This window comes from Myodes glareolus, chromosome 4 (assembly GCF_982192425.1).
Source record: "Myodes glareolus chromosome 4, mMyoGla1.1, whole genome shotgun sequence".
In the NCBI taxonomy this organism is placed as follows: Eukaryota; Metazoa; Chordata; class Mammalia; order Rodentia; family Cricetidae; genus Myodes; species Myodes glareolus.
This window is the reverse complement of record NC_142029.1, coordinates 76,127,497-76,147,252: the sequence shown is the minus strand read 5'-3', so window position 1 is coordinate 76,147,252 and position 19,756 is coordinate 76,127,497. Positions and strand designations below refer to the sequence as shown.

General features: G+C 45.7%; 1 long non-coding RNA gene across 1 annotated transcript; it reads right to left on the bottom strand.

Annotated features, from left to right (window-relative positions):
* Positions 1–15,628: 15,628 nt before the first annotated feature.
* LOC125389116 (uncharacterized) lies at positions 15,629–18,933 on the bottom strand. Its single transcript, XR_007228394.3, has 2 exons — positions 18,807–18,933; positions 15,629–16,861 (listed from the first exon to the last, which is right to left on the bottom strand). It is a non-coding gene; the product is annotated as an uncharacterized LOC125389116 (long non-coding RNA).
* Positions 18,934–19,756: the final 823 nt, after the last annotated feature.

The following is a 19,756-nucleotide window of genomic DNA, read 5'->3' as shown; positions in this document are numbered from 1 at the left end:
CTGTATGCCCAGGATGAGGAGATTCGGGCCTTCAGCACATGGGCCCTGCACAGGCAAAGTCTGGAGATGGACAGGTGACAGGACAGATGAGGTCAGAGCAAGGAGGGGGCATCTATAGCTAGCCCTACTTGAGCTAATTTATGAAGCAAGCCAAGGGGACTAATGCCTTGGAATAGGAGGGAAAGCCTTGACTTACAGGACCTGGCTTCCTGAACCAATGGGGACCTTTGGGCATGAACAAGGCAGTGCAAGATGGAAGCTGCCAAAACATCCACGGGGATTTTCCAAGGAAACAAATCCCTTCACTAAGAGGAACTCTTTCCTCTGAGCTATGAGCAGTCCCTCTGCTGCAACTGAAGTTTGTTTTCTCTCCTGTGGTCTTCTGGGAAGAAGAGAAGCTAATTACCCTCTTCCATTACCTGTCAATTGATTTGGAGGAGCATTGCCATGGTTGGGGCTTCCGTCCTCTCCAGGGTACTTCCTCCTGCGTGTGCTAACAAGGGCTTAACCAGAGTCCGATAAGTTCCAAAATAGCCTCAACCTATGTTGCTTCTTTGAAGTTCCTTTTTCTACCCCTCTCCCATGCTCCCTCCTTCCCTTTCCCTCTCCAATGTTTACCCTTGGGGGCTCATGGGAGAAGTCATCCTCTTGGGACAGATGATTCCCCAAATCCTGCCTATGTGGGCTCACCTCTGCTCCTTGCTGGAGTAGCCAGTAGGCAGCCTGGAAACTTTGGGGAAGCCAGGTCAAGTGCAGATGATGTAGGAGTGAGAGGCAGGGGGAGGCTGCTGTCCACCAGGGAGGTGATTAGCTTCGCAGTGCCTCTCATAATAATCTGCGAGGTTAACAAACAGCAGAGAATGAGGCTTGTGGAAGCATGGGCCTGGCTGTCCCTATCCTGGTTAAGGTGAGGGAGGGCAGGGCCTTTGTTAATTGTCAATGTCTCTACCAGTCAGGGGTCAGCCACCAGCAGTAGGAGGCAATGCCAGGGATCAGGCAGAAGACTCGAGGGACTGGGGGCCTGATACTGGCTCTGGATCTTGAGACTCAACTTGTGAGAAAACCCTGGAACTTAAAAACTCTGCTTATCCATCGATCAGTATTGATCGCCTACAATGTGGTCTAGAGAAATTCAAGACAGTCCTGAATTTGTCTTTAAAAAGATATGAAATGAGTCATAGAAAGAAACAAACAAAAAAAAAAGCAAGGCAGAAGCCTTTATACTTAGCTCATCTTAGAAGTCCCCCATAAAGTCACATGAGCAAGTGCACACACTTGTATACTTGCTTCTGAGCCCCACTCCCTAAGCTGGACCCCACAAATACTTACCACACTGGACTAAATGAAAATTGGAGAAAGAGAACACGGTCGTCCTCATGATACCCATCTTGGTCTCTCTGATGCTTGATCCTGTACCTGTCTACAAAGTTGGGGGACACAGAGGTCTGAAGGGGACCTATCTAAGCAAACACAAAATCTGAGGGAGAGGCTGGGGAGAGCTTGCATGGGTCACTGAAACCAGAGAGAAAGCTTTGGGTAGATGCAGGAGCAAGCATTCTGGTTAACACTGCACAAAACACAGCCAGACCAAGCTCCACCAGGGAACAGGGTATCCTGTGGCTGGGGTAGGAAGGTCATGGCTGGGCATGCGGGCTACCATCAATTGACGTCAAATCTCGAACACTCAGTTCTCTGAGTTACCTCTCAAGGACTATAAAGACCTTATAGGGGCCCTGGAAATAAAACGCTAGGCGGGGAAGGCTGGGAGGGAGTTTAGGGTTTCCTTCCTCATGGGTGGAATTGTCTTACACAGAGAATGTCAGCTACGCTCAGCCTAATTGTCCCTTATGCTCGGCAGGGCATGGGGACAGCAATCCTGGGTGATTGGCCATAGGCCGTACTTTGACTCTGATCTACCTCGGTTCTGCAGCTGCTTAGAATCTGCCTTTAACTCTCCTTCCCCTCCCCTGTCCCCACTTGCTGTCTGCAATGCCTGGAGCCCTACCCCTTTCCTAAGCTCCCATGCCTAACACCTGCTGAGTGCCACTCTGGCATCAAGGACAGTGGTGGCTCCATAAAATAATAATGACGATAATAATGAATAAATGAATGATCATTTATGGCCTTCCAAGTGTGAGGAAGGAGCCCAAATCAAGCAGCTTGCAATCCTCTTCTGCAGTCCATTTAACAACCTCACGAAGGATAGTTTAATAGATTTTCTGAGACCTGATTGTAAGGGAAGAAACTGAGGCTCAGAATGACAGTACCATCTGTCCAAGGTCACTTAGATGTCAAATCACTTGGGGAGTGATATTTGAACTTAGGCTGTTCATTCCTACAAACACGGGTGGGAAGCTGGGATAGTCAATGAGCCAAGCCTTTCCTTTCTCCTGCCTCCCGCAAAGTTCAGGATGCCCAGTTCAGGATGGGTTCATCATTTTCTGAGCCCCTCCTCTAGCCCGGTGGTTCTCAACCTGTGGGTCATGACCCCTTGGAGTCACGACCCTTTCACAAGAATCACATATCAGATATCTTGCATATCAGATTTTTACCTTATGATTCATAATAGCAAAATTATAGCTATGAAGTAGCAACGAATTAATTTTATGGTTCGGGGTCACCACAACATGAGGAATTGAACTAAAGGGTCTCAGTGTTAGGAAGGTTGAGAATCATTGCTCTAGCCCATGAGTCCATCCTAAGGTGATATCCGAAGACTCACCAGTTTCAACATAGATGCGTCAGAGAAAGTCTTATTTGCTGAGGGGGGTGGATTTCAGAGATCACTGTTTCTTCTACAATTGACCCCCAAATGAGTTTTCTAGAAAGGTCTCTTGTCCACACAGATGGGGTTTGAAGTGACACCTTGGACACGGTCATGACGGCTGCTTCCTCCATCCATTTCTGAGTACCTGATTGTCCTGAGCCATTCAGTTCTCGTGGCGATCCTGTAGGTGTGGATCCTCCCACTCAACTGGGAAAATCGAGGCAGAAAAAGATAGAGGAATGCATTGAGCACCATGGCTTGTAAATTCTGGAGGTCAGACATGAGCCTCAACAATTTTGGGGCCATTGCAAGTATTCTTACCTCTCACTACTGGACACTGGGGTCATTTAGACATGAGCGTGTGAGCGTGTGGACGTGTGAACTTTGCTCTCGTTTGTTTGTTTTCCGGCAGGCTGGCCTAGGAAAGTTTCCACTGTGAATAGTGCAGTTCTCCAATGTGAGCTCTAAACAGCTGATGTAATAATGAGCAGAGCTGGGGCCTGCCTGCTTTGTGTCCCATCAGCACCCGAACAAAAGACACGCTCCATGGGTGTTGGGTGGGTGGGTGGTTGATTGATTTCTTTTGGCCGCAGGAAGTTCTGCTGGCTTCCACAGCCTCTGAGGATGGAGAAAGGAAGGAGGGGTGAGGTGTGTGTGTGTGTGTGTGTGTGTGTGTGTGTGTGTGTGTATGTGGATAGCTTCTCCGCCCCCACACCATGGGTAGCTCAGTCCCGGTGTGCAGGCCATGTCTATCCTTCGTGTAGATTCTTCAGGCCGGCACGGTGGGAACCTGTTCTTCATCTTCTAGGCCTGTTGTGAGTTGGTGCTGACGGACCTAGAAGTGACAGAGTGCGCAAAGCTGAGGAGAGTTGACTTCTGAGCCCAATGCGGGAGGCCTGGCTGTGAGAAGAGACACAGGTTTGCTCTCACAGCCTTTGGGAGTAAGGAGACTAGAGCTGCAGCTACCTGTCCGGGTACCTTGTCCGCTAGGTCCGTGACAGAGGTGGCAGGAGAGACAGCCCCTGAGGGGAATGGTGGGGAGGGGAGGAGAAGAACCTCACGAAGAGTGAAGGTGCAGTGTATGGAATGGAGGCGTGCAGGGAAATAAAGGATCTATTTTTTTCCCCATTTGTTCTCAGCAAACATTTGTCATTTAATTTCTTTCTAATTACACAATTACGTAATTATGTAGTATTAGTAAAATAAAGCCTAAAGACGTTTGAGTAAAGAATTACTTAAGTAAATAATGTCTGACTGAAGTAATTATTTCCTGGGTTTTCTATTTTAAAGCAGAATTGAATGAAATTAGCTCTGGCATTGTTGCTGGAGCTGAGTAGGGGGTGGGTGGGGGTTGCACAGTCAGGGGACAGGCATGAGGCCCTTGTAGCTCCCTGAGGTCCCTGTGACTCCCTGCATTGGGAGACTTTTCTCACCCTGTAGATGGCGGAGCCCTGCTATGGGTGGTGTTGCTAGGGTATTGGACTCTCTTCTGAGTCTCACTTGGCCCCTCAGAAAGGGCAGGTCCTGTTTCTGGGGAGGATGAAGAACACACTGGGTGGAAATGGATGTCCAGTTACCAAGGACGGCACATCTGCCGCACAAGGTTATAAAGAGACAGCTGAATGGACTGCACATCTGCCACACAAGGTTATAAAGAGACAGCTGCAGGAAGTTACCAGACCTAGAAAGGGGTCATGTATCGACATACAATGACACACAACCAGGTGTCTAGCAAGTGGATGGTGACGCAGTGATGGATGGACAGAAAGAATGACCTCAGGGCTGTGTTGTGAACTGAAGATATAGTAGCTCTGGGGTCAGCGTTTTCCTCATGGACCAGGGTGCTGCAGAGAAGGTGGGCTTCCTTGTGGTTAGTATAACTCCCAAAGTACTTAGAACATGAGGGTAGGAGCCTGGGCTATCTGGAGGTCTGGTCCTGGATATGATAGAGGGGAAGGACCACTCTTCCCAGCGTGGTCTGGCCAACTGGGATTGCTGGGTCCTTGCATGGGTACTACTGCCACAGTATTGTTGACTCTCCTGCCCTTCCATAGGAGTCCTTCCCCACACTCTCCCCCAGCCCAAGTATTCTGAGATACTTCTATGTGGCTCAAGTCGGGATGAGTCTAATCAGCTCACCTCTAGGCCCAGCAAAGGGTTCTGTTTTTCCCCAAGGGTGTCTTGAGTTTTCCGAGGCATTGTGCACCCTCCGTGGCCCTGCGCATTCTGCATGACCCTCACACCCTGTGAGGCCCTGGGCACCCTCTGTGGCCCTGTGACATTCCAGTTTGTTTTTTGTCACTGTGATAAAACTCTGACCAAAAGCAACTCGGGGAAGAAAAGGGTTTCTATTTCAGTTCACTGCTTACAGGGTACAATCAATCCATCACTGAGGAACTCCAGGCAGAACAGAGCAGAGAACACAGGCGACTGCTGCTTATTTGCTTCTAGCTTGCTTTTTTTCTTTCTTTCTTTTTTGGTTTTTCGAGACAGGGTTTCTCTGTAGCATTTGAGCCTGTCCTGAAATGAGTTCTTGTATACCAGGTTGGCCTTGAACTCACAGAGATCTGCCTCCTGAGTGCTGGGATTAAAAGTGTGTGCTGCCACCACCTGTCTCCAGCTTGATTTTTTTTTTCCAAGACAGGGTCTCTCTGTGGCTTTGGAGCCTGTCGTCTGACCTAGAACTAGCTCTTGTAGACCAGGCTGGCCTCAAAATCATAGAGATCCGGACATGCAGAGATCTGGTGGTGGTACACGCCTTTAATCCCAGCTTGATTTTTTTAAAGATACAATTCAGAATCACCTGCCTATGGGCAGCACCTCTCATTGTGAACTAGGCCCTCCTTCAATTAGCAATCAAGAAAATGTCTCACAAACAAACAAAGGGCAGTTTTGTGCAGGCAGTTCTTCAGTTAGGACCCTCTCCCATGTGTCCTTTGTTTGTATCAAATTGATTAAAAAAAAAAAGGCTGACCGTCATATGGGGATCCTCAGCTGAGTCCTTGATTCTTCATAGTCATGGCAGAGATGATGCTGGCCAAGGCTGCAAGTCTCTGAGAATTCAGGAGAGAGAGCCAGTGCAGACAGGCTGTCAGAGAAGTGAGTGAACTCAGTCTCCTCCCCATGGATGTTACTTAGGATGTTGGGTACTCCCTGAACCCAGTATCCTTTGAGAAGATGTAGGAAGTTCCTGGTAATTCACTGGGGTCTTGGAAGAAAGTTGAAAGTAATTCTGCTAACAAAACTCCAATCCACCAGGTGTGGTTAAAAAACGTCAACTCTTTTTGTCTGGATTTATCCCTTCATTCTGAACTAACAAACGATTGGCAATACTTAGTAAAGTCAGAGACACAATTTCCTGAAATGATTATACTCCACCCTTGGGCGCATACTCAGGTATAGGGGACTCTCCTTTAGATACGCAGGCTGATATGGAATTAGCAGTGAGGTTTATAAAGGCAACAACATAACCTAAGTTTCCATCCATACAAAAATGGGTAAAAATTACGTCATTTTTATTCAATGGAATTCTTAAAAATATTTATTTGATTTTCTGTGTTTGAGTGTTTTGCCTGCATGTATGTTAATGCACCCCATATGAGCCTGGTGCTGAGGGAAACTAGGAGAGGGTGTCAGATGCCCTGAAACTAGAGTTACAAATGCTTCTGACCCCCATGTGGATGCTAGGAACTGAACCTGTGTCCTCGGAAAATGCAGTAAGTACTCTTAACCTCTGACCCATCTCTCCAGCCCCTTAATGGAATCCCTGATAGGAATGAAAATAAATGGAGAGCTCTAGAGTGTCCCCTACAGGCGCCAACCCGCGTGGATCTGACAGATGCAGCAGGGAGCGGGAAAGCAAGTTGTGGAAGAATAGAGTTTATGCTCTTATAAGAACTGCACTTGGCCTGGGAGATGGCTCAGTGGGCAAGAGCGCTTGTCTCCGGGCCTGATGACTTGAGTGCAGCCCTCGGAACATCTGTGGTACAAAGAGAGAACCGGCTCCTGCAAGTTGTCATCTGAACCCAACATAGTATGTGCACACCACATGTACATGCACACACAAGATAAATTTCAAGTCCTCGAGTATTTCTAAAAAACTGTGCACCATGAAAAAACACCCTGCAGAGTATTTATGGCTAATACACGGGAATATAAACACCAAATTCAAGATGGTCAAATTCAGAGAGATGGGAAGAGTGGGCCAGAGGCGGGGCTGGGATGGGGAGGGTGTGCAACACCCGGGCACTGGACTTGATACGTAATGGTTTATTTCTCAGGCGATTTGGTAGATGTAAGGATAGTTGTCATATTTCTCAAATTTTTTGAATGATTGCCATACTTGATAAGAAATAAAATTATAAAACTCCAAAAGACAATTAAGGATTCCTTCTGTATTTCCTAGCAGGGTCATAATGTGGTGTGGGTGTGGTCGGGGTGGGGTTGGCAATTGGGACAAGGGGTGCTAGAGAAGACTTCAAACAGACAGGCCCTGCCTGGTGCCTAGCAAGTTCTCTGGATTGAATACTTACTCAATGAAATTCCTCTCCTCACATACTATTTGCCTATGCAAGAAGCTAAATATTCATTGAGCAATTAGCCAGTTCAGATTTGTGGTATGAAAAGACAATTCCTTCTAATTATAGGATGTCAGTTAAAAGATGCCACACTAGGATGCCATTCACTGCCAAGAGAGCTTTAATAAATTCTTGCTGTGATTTAGATTCACAAAGGTAAAAAAAAAAAAGGACACCATTTTTTTTATAATTAAATATTTACCAGAGATGAGAAGATAAGTCACACTAATGTTTTAGGCTAATCAAAAGCTCTGCTCTTAAAAGGTCCCAGTAAAGATATTGTTGTTCTCATGACTCTCCTGCCAGTAACGGAGGTTTCCGAGCCAATGCCAGCAGCATAGGAGAGTTCCCTGAATGTCCACAACCCCTCTGACCAGTCCTGACTTCAGAGCATCCCTCTCTCCTGGAAGGTCATTAAATTTATACTGCCTTTCATGCTTTGTATTTGTACCGAGTTCTGCTATGGGCTCGCTCTCTCTCTCTCTCTCTCTCTCTCTCTCTCTCTCTCTCTCTTCTTGTCTTCTCAGTATCCTGAACACAGAGCACAGTTTATTTTGCAGGGTGGGGATGGGAGCCATGAAAGTGTGTGTGAAAGTCATCTTGACAGCATCCTCATCCGAGTGAGTGCAAGATGCTGTGTAGGGTCTACGTCTTGTCGAGGTCAGCTATGGTCCTTCACGGTGAGACTTCAGCCAACTTACCTTCTCGGCATCAGTTCTCCGAGCGTCTCACTCTGTGGGAACCATGCTGTCTTCTTTTCTCCTGGATTCTCCCACCGTACACTCCTGAATCACGGATCCTTTAGTTTGTATTTCATGCAAGCTGTAGATATCTAAGAATTTATCCAGAATTTTAAAAAGACAGAACTGAGACACACAGATAGATTCCTCTATGGTTGAGGATGTTATAGAACAGGGCTGCCCAACTCTGTGATGTTGTGGTGACACTGTCACCCACATTTGCTATTCCAGAATGTGGGCAACCACCTCAAGTTGGATTTACATGCATAGAGTAACATCTCAAAAAAAAATCCCCAGATTTTACTGCATTTGACTCCCCTGTCGTTGTCCCTGAATCAGCACCTAAACACTTAAACAGAAAACTGTGGCTTATGAATAACAGAACACTAAACATAATATGTATGCAATAGAACTGGAATAGAGTTGCTATGTGGGACTGGGTAGCAGTCCGTGGGGCCAGGCTCCTGAATTGTTCCTTCTCCGCCCACAGTGTACAGTTCCCACCTTCAGCTACTCCATTTACCAAGGTTTCTTCCATGATTTCTTGGTATACTAGGCAGCTAGAAGCACAAAAGGAAGGAAAGAAACAGGTTCATTCTGTTTTAGCTAAGTCTACTTTTATGTCATTGGCTAGAGCTTGGTCAGGTGGCTAGGCCTCTCTGCAAGGAATGCTGGGGAATGTAGTCTTTGAGCTGGGAACCATTGTACTGACTAAAATGATACTGTCTTTAGGATGAAAGAACAAATACAAGATACACGGACTAGAATACATTGACTGTGGTGTTTCCTAAGTCATTTACGGGAAAGGTGATGCTCTCTTAAGGAATCCTTGCATTTCTTATTTGACTGTAGAAAATAATATGGATTCTGTTAATGAAGTTTTTCTTTCTTTTGTAAAACAAACAAACAAACAAAACAAGCTATTTACATTCAACAGTTCTCCTGTTCCTTCTTGGATCCATCTAGAGCTTTCTGCCACCCTGGGCTTGGGAAATGGACTTTGTGGCTTTCTGTCATCTTTTCCAGCATCCTCAGCTCACTCATAGAACGGCATTCGGACCAGAAGAGAGGTATGCTACCAGATGGGTGGGCTACGTGGAGACTTTAAACGGGGCACGGCCTTTTATATACGTTCACTTGCAGAACCCCATAGCTTGTTGCCCTCTTGCCCTTTGATCTGCGTTAGCCGCTGCTTCTTCAGTTCCTACACCGGAGGCTCCCTGACTCTGCCTCTGAGTCTGGAGCACCATGGAGTACTCGGGCCTATTTCTGCCTCCTTGCTTCTTGCAGTGTTGTCTGAAATCACTGCCTTTTCTGTCCTTTGCTCTGGGACAGTGCAGGGAGAGGACCTGAGCATCAGAGTCAAACTGTAAAACTGTTTTCTTCTTTCCCACCTGATGGACCCTCAGGGGGGTCTCCAAGTCAACAGGCTGTCTGTGTAGGTCGTACCAAGGAGCCAAACATGCTTTCAGTTTTCCAGGGAGCAAGAAGGGGATATGGGGGAGGAGCAGAGTTGTTTGTATTCCTCCTAGAGAGTCACCTATGCTGATGGCATCAAGTCTGGGGGTTCAGTTGACCCTGGAGTGTCTGGGGAGGAGAGATAGGCATCTAGATGATGATGATGATGATGATGATGATGATGATGATGATGATGATGATAATGATGATGAAGATGATGATGATGAGGAGGAGGAGGAGGATTTTGGTAAACTCAGCATCTCCAAAGACAGGGTTACTTTCAAATGTCAGAAATGTATTTCTTATAATTCTGCAGGCTGAAAAGTGGAAGTCTAATTCAGTGATCGGAGAGGATTGCTTCTTGGTTCATGAACAGCTCTCTTCTCATTGTGTCTTCATGTGGAAGGAAGGGTGAGGGAGACCTGGGGCTTCTTTCATAAAGACACTAATACCATTTGTGAGGGCTTTGATCTCATGACCTATTCATCTCCCAGAGACCCCGCCTCTGAATGTATTACCCTAGGGGTTAAGGATTTCAACAGACAGATTTTGAGTAAAACACACAAATTCAGTTCAGCATTTAGTAAATGTCTAGAAACCGATTCAACCCCCACCCACCAGCCCAGGGAGGCTGGAGGAAGTCAGGGCTGATCACAGAAAATATACAAGGGCAGGTCATTGTGGTTAGTTGACAGACGTTTGAGAAGCATTTCATGCTGAGTCTATGGGCAAAAATACTTCCCTATGAGCTAATTTTATTGCTACAATGAACCTCATCTCTCTGAGTCAGAAGGTCATCTTCTGCAGCAGGCATGAGGCTGGGAATCAGGGGAAAGCAGAACCAATGGGCCTCCAGAGGGAATTTTATATAGCTCTTGCCTCGATTCCATTAGGTCCAATTGATTAATAGCTAACAATGATCGAATGTTCATTATCTACAAGCACCATTTGAAGAGTATTCTCTGCTAAACCCTCCCAAACACCCATCACATTTGTTTTTATTCCAGTTTAGTGGGTGGAAAAACTAAGGCCCAGCGTTACCTGTTGAGTTGACAGAGCTGAGCTACACATTCAGCTTCAGATTAAATGCCAAGGTCAGTTTCTCATTCCCCACGATCAATGACTGTCTGTGCTATGCTGGAGTTCACAGGTGCCTGGAGCCACAGGCTACTGGATGCCACTTCAGACCATCTCAGTAGTCTCTGTATGTGTGTGTGAGAGAGTGTTTGTGTGTGCACATGTTTGTGCATGCATACATGTGTATGTGTGCATGTCTGTGTGTGCATAGGTGTTTTGTTTGATGTGTGTGTGTTTGTGCATGTGTGTGTGTGTGTGTGTGTGTGCGTGTGTGTGTGTGTGTGTGTGTGTGTGCGTGTGTGTGTAGGTCAGAGATCAGTCCAAGGTATCATTGCTCAGGAGCCATCCACTGTTGTTGATCTTTTTGATTTTTGGTCTTTCTTTCTTTCTTTCTTTCTTTCTTTCTTTCTTTCTCTCTCTCTTTCTTTCTTTCTTTTTCTCTTTTTAATCTTTGACTCTTGGGAGGCTCCCACTACTCAGTTTCCAAGTAAACACACACAGAGGCTTATTCTTCTTCATAAATACCCCAGTCTTAGCTTGACTTATTTCTTTCTTCTTTTTTTTCTTAGTTATAAACTGATTGGCCCATTAACTCAGGCTTCCTATTAACTCTTGTAACTTACATTAGCCCATTATTCTTGTCTATGCCAGCCACGTGGCTCAGTACCTTATTCAGTGAGGCAGTCACATCTTACTTCTTCTGTGTTTGGGTCACGGCTACGGACCAAGCTTTTCTCTTCCCAGAATTTTCCTGTTCTCATTGGCCCACCTCTACTTCCTGTCTGGTTGTCCCACCTATATTGTCTGACTAGCTACTGACCAATCAGCATTTATTTAAAATACAATTGACAGAATATAGACTATTGTCCCACACCACTTCCCCCTCTATTTTTCTTTCTTTCTTTCTTTCTTTCTTTCTTTCTTTCTTTCTTTCTTTCTTTCTTTCTTTATTCTTTCTTTCTTTCTTTCTTTCTTTTAAAAAAAAAACAAGAACTCTGAATCCAATATCCTTTGTTTAGCTTTTCTCCTGACCATTAGCCACAACAACTTGTAACCAACATTCTAAACAAAGGAAAATACCCGTAGTCCATTTTTGGGGAATGTGGGTGTAGTTTTCCAGGCTACTTCCTGCTGGTTGGGGTGCTGATAATCTTATGCGGACCTAAAGAAAATTTACAATTATGATCAAGTCCTGACTTGAGTATCATGTGAGACTTGATCATCTCAGGCAGCAGTCTTGAATCTGTTCTGGATGCAGAACTCAGACGTCTGGTCCTTCTGTTCCTACTGGAGATTTCTCAGGTGATCTTTCCTGATCAAACCTGATTTTTCCTAACTCAGAATGAATCCACAGCCTCTCATTTTCTGTGGAAACAAAAGCAAATTCTCTTCTCCAAAGTAATATGCCTTTTTACTTCAGTTTTGAAGTCAAAGTATTTTCAAACTACCTATCTTGTATTAATTCAACAACATTTATAAATAAATATCTTTTAGTAGCTATTGTTTTTTCCTCAACATTCAAACAATTCAAAGAGAACATAATAACATACAGTATCCAGATTCTCTGTGTGTTTTTCATCTTTATGTGGCTTTATTTTAACCTCTATTTCTTTTATTTTTATTTTTAATTTTTGGCTTTTTTAAAGATTTATTTATTATGCATTTATTTATTATGTATATATTCTGCTTGCATGTGTACCTGCATCCCTGAAGAAGGAACCAGATCTCAATCTCATTATAGATGGTTGTGAGCCACCATGTGGTTTCTGGGAATTGAACTCAGGACCTCTGGAAGAAGAGTCAGTGCTTTTAACCACTGAGCCATCTCTCCACCCCCTAATTTTTGGCTTTTTAAGACAAGGTTTCTCTGTGTATCTTTGTCCTGGAACTCACTCTGTAGACCATGTTGTCCTTGAACTCACAGAGAACCACCTGCCTCTGTCTCCCATTTAGAGGTTTTCTTCATCTTTGAATCTCTCTTTACTATATCTCTCTCTTTCTATCCACATGAGACTTTAATTTGCTAAGTGATATGGATAAGATTAAAGCTGTGATTTTGATGGCTGGATCCAGCCCATTCCTTAGCTTTCTGAGATTCCAGCCTCATGGCAGAGGTACTGACCAGAGCCATGCTTTTTGCCACAACTCTATGACATTTCAAGGCACGTGCCACCACCAAGAAGCATGCTGTAGGCTATTCAAACAACATTTAAGTGTTTTTTGGCAGAGCCTCTTAAAAGGACTAAAAAGTTTTTGCAGCTAAAGCTGAGTCAGGAAGAAACTCTTAAATGAGATGCATTTGCCTCTAACAAACAGAGTCCACCTGAGAAAATGCTGCTATCAATAAGCTGTGCTTAACTCTATTCTTTTTTGTCTAGAAGTACTTCCCAACCTCTCTCAGGCTTTATGTGGATTTAGTTGACCACCAGGGTGCCATTTGTTGTCAGAGTTTTCTGTTAAGTCCCAAGGCAATCACACAGAGGCCTACATTAGTTATAAGCTGATTGGTCCATTATCTCAGGCTTCTTATTAACTCTTATAACTTAAATTAGCCCATTATTCTTGTCTATGCTAGCCATGTGGCTCTGGACCTTATTCAGCGAGGCCATCACATCTTACTTCTTCTGTATCTGGGTCATGACTCAGCTCAACTTATTTCTGGCCAGTTTTTCTGACTTAAATTATCCCATCTACCTTTTGCTTGTAGGCTTTTATCTTTACTTCTTAACTTTTTACTTCATGACTGTCTGTGTGACTGGGTGGCTGGCCCCTGGTGTCCTCCTCTTCTTCTTTTCTTGTTCCTTCTTCCTCTCTTCCCAGATTTCTCCTCCTATTTATTTTCTCTGCATATCAGCCACACTTATTTCTCTCTCCTGTCTAGCTATTCGCTGTTCAGATCTTTATTAGACCAATCAGGTGTTTTGGGCAGGCCAAGTAACACAGCTTCACAGAGTTAAACAAATGCAATATAAAAGAATGCCACACATCTCTGCATCATTAAAACAAATGTCCCAGTATAAACAGATGTAACACATCTTAAATTAATATCCCACAACAATCACCCTGTTTTTTGACTCAGGGTCTCTCCCTGTAACTCAGGGTTCAACCATCTGACTGGCTTGGTTGACCTTCAGACTCCAGGAATCTGCCTGTCTCTATTTCCCAGTGCTGGATTACAAGTGTGTGCCTGGTTTTTCATGTTGAACGCTGGGGTTGAAGTCAGGTCCTCAATGCTTGCACAGTAAGCTCCTTACTGAGCCATCTCCCTAGCTCCCCAGCTCAGTCTTGGAGGTGGCCCTGACCATCTCTTAGGAAGCCTCCTGTGTTAATGAGCTCCAATGTGTCATCACTCAGAGGTAGTACAGGCTGAGCCCATGGAGCTATAATGCAAGCTACATTTTTATTGTACATGTTCTAGTAGACACATTAAAAATAAAAGGAGACAGGTATTGTAACAAGGCTATTGACATAAAATATTTGAAGAATTACATCACACTAGTACATTGGTGCTTAGAACAAAATTACTCCAAGTCAATCCACTGACACCAACATAGTGAGTGACTTTTGATCTGTTTTTAATATTAGAAATGACACTTCCTCCTGACACACCTGAGACACGTATTACCATGCAGCAGTTATGTCTTATGTGCTCCTGTATTAAAGCAAAATGTAGTACTATCAAATTAAGCAATGAAGTATCAAATGCAAAAAGAGGGCCCATACTACTTTCATTTTCAAATTTGAATAAAATAAAACAAAATTTGGATCCTCAGTGACTTTGGCCACACTTTATGTGCTCAGTACCACCTGTGATTGGCAGCTGCTCTCTCAGAGTGAGGGTCTTCATGGTGGAAGTTTACACACCCCATGCAGAGAGGGGAGAGGCTAGGCTAAAAGAGGGTCTGTGTAGGGAAGGTGTGGAGATGGGCAGAGTGACGGGGGTCATGGACAAGGGAAGTGGGAAGGAGGGTGGCCTCTGCAGAGCCACCTGAATCAGCTGACAGAGTAGATGGCCGTGAAATGGATCGGAGGCAGGAGGACCTCACTCCTGGGCGAGAGCAAAGCTTTGGACTACAGTGAGGACTGAGAGCGAAGGAGAAGACCTAACTGCAGGGCACAAGGAGGATGTCTCCGAGCCAGCAGAGGACATGCGGAAAGGGACCAAGCCAGAGGAGAGAGCTGAGCGTGATGCTAGGTTTAAGGAACCTGGAACAACAGAAAACGCTAATGCCCAGGAGGGAAGGATGAAGCTGCTGGGAGGGGCGGGGGAGACACAGAAGAGGTTCTCAGAAGAGACTGGGTTCGTGATGAACTCTCGCTTGGCCCTCTGTTGCCCCCCTGACTTCTCTCTCCTTCCCTTCGTCCTCCTTTTCCTCCTCCACTTGAGGAAAATGATATGACTAGAGCCCCTGCCATGAACCAGAGACCTCTAAGTTAACGGGTGTTTTCCAGGCCCAGGGAATCATCAAGGAGAAGTCTTGAGACCATCCTCATAAAAAAACATGCATCCTTTGACCATATCTGGGGTTCCTGTAGGAATTTGGCCTACCTGGGGGAGTTCAGGCATCTGAAGGGGACAAGAGTAAATGCAGTTTAAAACTGTTGGAAGTGTGGTTTGGAACACTAGAGATTAACATCACATTCATGACCCTTATGTTCCATCCCATAGTAAGTAAAGTGAGGCTCAACACAATAGAGCCACTTGTCAGTTATACAAATGGAGGAGCAGGATTTGATTTGCACAGGTGCACTGACCGTGGTCAGGTAAATCATGGTCCTGGCCTTCCCTTTCCTGAGGGTACTTGACCTCTCCAGACCTTCTTCCCTGAAGGGCAGGCTCTTCCCAGAGTAGACAGCTCTCAAAATATGCTCTAAAGCAATGGTTCTCAGCCTGTGGGTTATGACCCCTTGGAGGTGGAACAGCCTTTGGCAGGGGTCACCTAAGACCGTTGGGAAATACAGATACTTATATTATGATTCATACCAGTAGCAAAATGACAGTTATGAAGTACCAACGAAAGTGATTTTATGGTTGGGGGTCACCGCAGCCTGAGGAACTGTGTTAAAGGATCGCAGTGTTGGGAAGGTTGGGAATCACTGCCCTAGAGGCTTCCCTTCTACAGGAGGGAAGGGTGACATGGTGGATCAGTGAGTGGATCCAAGGCACTGAAGAGGGTGGAAAGAAAGGGCCCGACTCCCTCTCCCTTCACCCCATAGATGGAGCAGCAGGAGAGGCACCTCCCTTCACACGTCTCTCTTCATCGTCCATTTGAGTCACGGCTTCAGAGGATCTGCTTTCCGTTGTGAATTCCACGCTTTGAAGAGAGTATTCTAGTACAGGCACCCCTGGCAAGAACGTCCCAGAGAAAGGTCCTCACATGAAATAGGAGCTGGGGGCAGCGAGAGAGGTGATGGAGAGAAGGAGCGGGGAAATCCTGCACTGCTGTGTACCGCTGCTCAGGGGATTTTACTCCAGGCTTCCAGAGCCAAGTGAATATTGCTTATTCATGTGCAATCTAATCTTCCCCTTGGCCCAGAGGCTCAGGGCAGGCAGCAGGAGGAACTGGTTGGAGGGGGGCAGGCGAGGCGACGCTTTGTCCCTGAACAGGAGCTTCATATGTTAGGTTAGGAAAAAAAGGTATTCCCTAACATGGCCTGGATTGCTGTGAGGGCAGCGATAGGGAGGGGTAAGTGTTGAGTAGACGCGGGCTGGTGATGGGACCCAGGGTTCCTTGGTAGAGCGAAGAAGTGGTTTCCAGTCGGTAGCTCCAGAGGCCTCCTCTCTCCCGTGCTCCTTTGGGAAGACACCGCACTGGAGTTCTTTAGGCGGAGAACATCTTAATAAGCCACACCTGCAGTGATAGATGTCAGAGGAAGAGCCCGGAGCTATGGCTCGACCACCCTGAAGCTCCACTCACTGACGTGATAATTCACAGAGGGGCCGGGGACGATTTCCCAACTGCGGCTAACCAGGTCTGTTGAAGACCTGAAAACAGCCACTTGGGACTACTTTTACGTTCCGCTCTCGGCTTAGAAACAAATGGCTGAGAGACCTGGACAGGGATCAAACAAATGTGCGAAGAACCGCGCGCCAGGAACAGATCTGCTGTTGCTTCCCACGGAGGGCCCAGCTTGTTCCCCTCCAGCCACACAGGAGGGGGACATCAGAGAGGGCTGCAGCTGGCCTGGGTTTGGGGAACGGTTCCAGTACACAGACATCATGGAGTGTCAGGCTGTCACCTCTGTAGGACACAGTGATTAAACAAGAGAGAACAAGCAGTCCATTCTTTGACCCGGTGGAGGCTAAGGGGCTTGTGACCAGAGGCCTGCTCTGTCCCCACAGGAGCCTTTAGTAGTATAGGTGCAGAGAGCCCTGTTTGTTCCAGGGGCAGGAAGGACTCCCTAGAACCACTGAGTGAATGAGAAGGTACCTCTTACCACTGTCTTTCTTCGCCTGCTGTCAAAGGAGTAATGTGCAGTGGTTTTGTTTACATCAAAAGCCACTGAATTGGAGCTGGGGAAAAGGCCCAGTTGGTGAAATGCTTGCTGTGTAAGTCCAAGAATCTGAGTTCGATCCCCAGGACCCATGTAAAAAGAACCATCAGGCCTGCTGGCCCATGCTTGTCATCCCAGCACCGAGGAAACATCTTGAGGTCTGTTAGCCAGCCCACCTAGCCTAGCTGGCAAATCCTACGTAAAAATGAGAGACCTTGTTTCAAAAAGAAAGGTGGGTACCCTCTTGAGGGTCAATACCCAAGCTTGACCTCTGGCCTCACTGAGCACATGAACATGTATGCATGAGCACTTGCACACACATGTGGTCACAAGCTTCCTTCCCATACCCAAGAGCACATTTACACACACACACACACACACACACACACACTCACGCATACCCAAAGTAGGTGTAGGGCTGGCATCCTGTAGTTATCTAACCATGGAAAAGACGAGTTGCCATTTTCAGAGCAGAAGGGTAATATTCATATCTAGAAAAGCATAGATGACATATTCAATCTCCTAGCAGTCATCGGTGCAGCAATGCAGTTTCTCTTTACCTTGACTGAGAGTCACAAGTATAGACTCTTAGAGACAGAGGGGACCTTGAGGGACATGTAGTTCTAACCTCCCCTCTCTCACAGGAAGAAGAGGTCTGTCCCGGGTCACTTAGCTCTCACGTAGCTAGTGGTGCATAGCTGATCCGGAACTTTGGTGACTCTGACTCTAGGCCTCAGCTTTTTCTCCTGCTCTGTATGTTTCTCTTCTGACTTCACTCCTACTCATAAACACAGTCCCCAGGATCAAAGACTCTTGCAACTCTTACCCAAAATAAACCCAGGACATTTCACTATAGGTCTGAGTTACTTAAGGTCAATTCTGGGTGAATTATTAATTTGCTGATGACATTATTGGCCGGCCATGCTAGCTAATTTCATGTCAGCTTTATACAAGTGAGAGTCATCAGAGAGAGGGAGCCTCAATTGAAAAAGTATCTCTATAAGGTCTGGCTGTAGGGCATTTTCTTAATTAGTGGCTGATGGGGGAGGGGCCAGCCCATTGTAGGTGGGGCCATCCCTGGGCTGATGGTCCTGGGTTCTATTAGAAAGCAAGTTGAGCAAGCCGTGAGGAGCAAGCCAGTAAACGGCACTCTTCCATGGCCTCTGCATCAGCTCCTGCCTCCAGGTTCCTGCTCTGCTTGAGTTTCTGTCCTGACTTCCTTTAATAATGAACTGTGATGAGAAAACATAAGCCAAACTGAACCCTTTCCTCCCCAAGTTGCTTTAGTTATGGTATTTCTTCATAGCAATAGTAACTGTAACTCACTCTGTAGACCAGGCTGGCCTTGAACTCACAGAGATCTGCCCGCTTCTGCCTCCTGGGTGCTGGGATTAAAGGCATGTGCCACCACTGCCCGGCTCTTAGATTAACTCTATATGTGAGGCCACTAAAACTGATGGAGGAGGAACAACTTTCCCAAAGCCACAAAGTCAGGCAGCACCAGAGCGAGAGAAATGGAATTTGAACCCTTACTTATCTGGCACTAAACTACATATCTCTAACTCCAGCCTAATCTCCAGCTTAGAATCTGAAACAGTGTCAGCCCTTGCCACAGAGCTCCTGTCTATCTGTCACCTTTTCTCATGGCTATGACTAAACAGCCCACAAAAAACAGTTTAAGCAAGGACCGACCTGGTTTTCGTCTTGTGGTTGGAGGTTCCCGTCCATCACAGTGGGGGAGGTGGGAAGGAAGGAACAGTTCAAGAATGGGAAGGCAGGAGAATGAGTCTGCTGGCTCACATCATCTTCAAGATGAAGCAGAGACAGAAGAGAAAGTGGGTGGGGGTAAGCTAGAACCTCAAGTTCTGCCCCTCAGACATCTACTTCCTCCAACTAAACTCTGCCTCTTAAAGGTTCCACAGCTTCCCCAGATAGCACCACTATCTGGAGAAAAAGTGTTCAATTACACTAGCCTGTTGGGTTCTTTTCACACGCAAACCATAAGTGTTTGGACTTCGAACTCACAAATCCATCAGCTAAGTGAACTTCCTCCTTGATAGAATGCCAGGTATTCAAAATGCTGACTAACATAAAAGAGAGCATTTCCTCACTTTCTGGACGAGGAAAATATGGATATTATCTTTAAAAACCCTCAAGATGTAGAAAAACTACAAAAAGACAGACTGTCAAGAAGAGGTAAGAGACAGATCAAGGGAGTACAGTTTAAAACAGACTCAGGATATATCTGCTCATCACATTATGATAAACGTAACACAAAACTCTGAGAAAAGGATAATTGATGTTAGTCCAATAGAACATTGTTTTATGCTATTTATTTTATTTTTTGAGACAAGATCTTGCTCTGTAGCACGATTTGGCCTGAAATTCACTATGTAGTCCCAAGGGAAAGGGGCTCATACTTGTGGCAATCCTTCTGCCTCAGCTTTATAAGTGCTGGGATCACAGACTTGAGATATCACAAGTATCTAATAAGATATCCTCTGTCCTGGATGGAGGCAAAGAAGTTTTATCCCTACCTCACATCAAAATAAATTGTAGTCCTAAGTAAGAGACAAAATATAATAGAAATCATTTGGAAAAAGCAGGAAGATTTTGTTGTTGTTGTTTTTGAGACAGGGTTT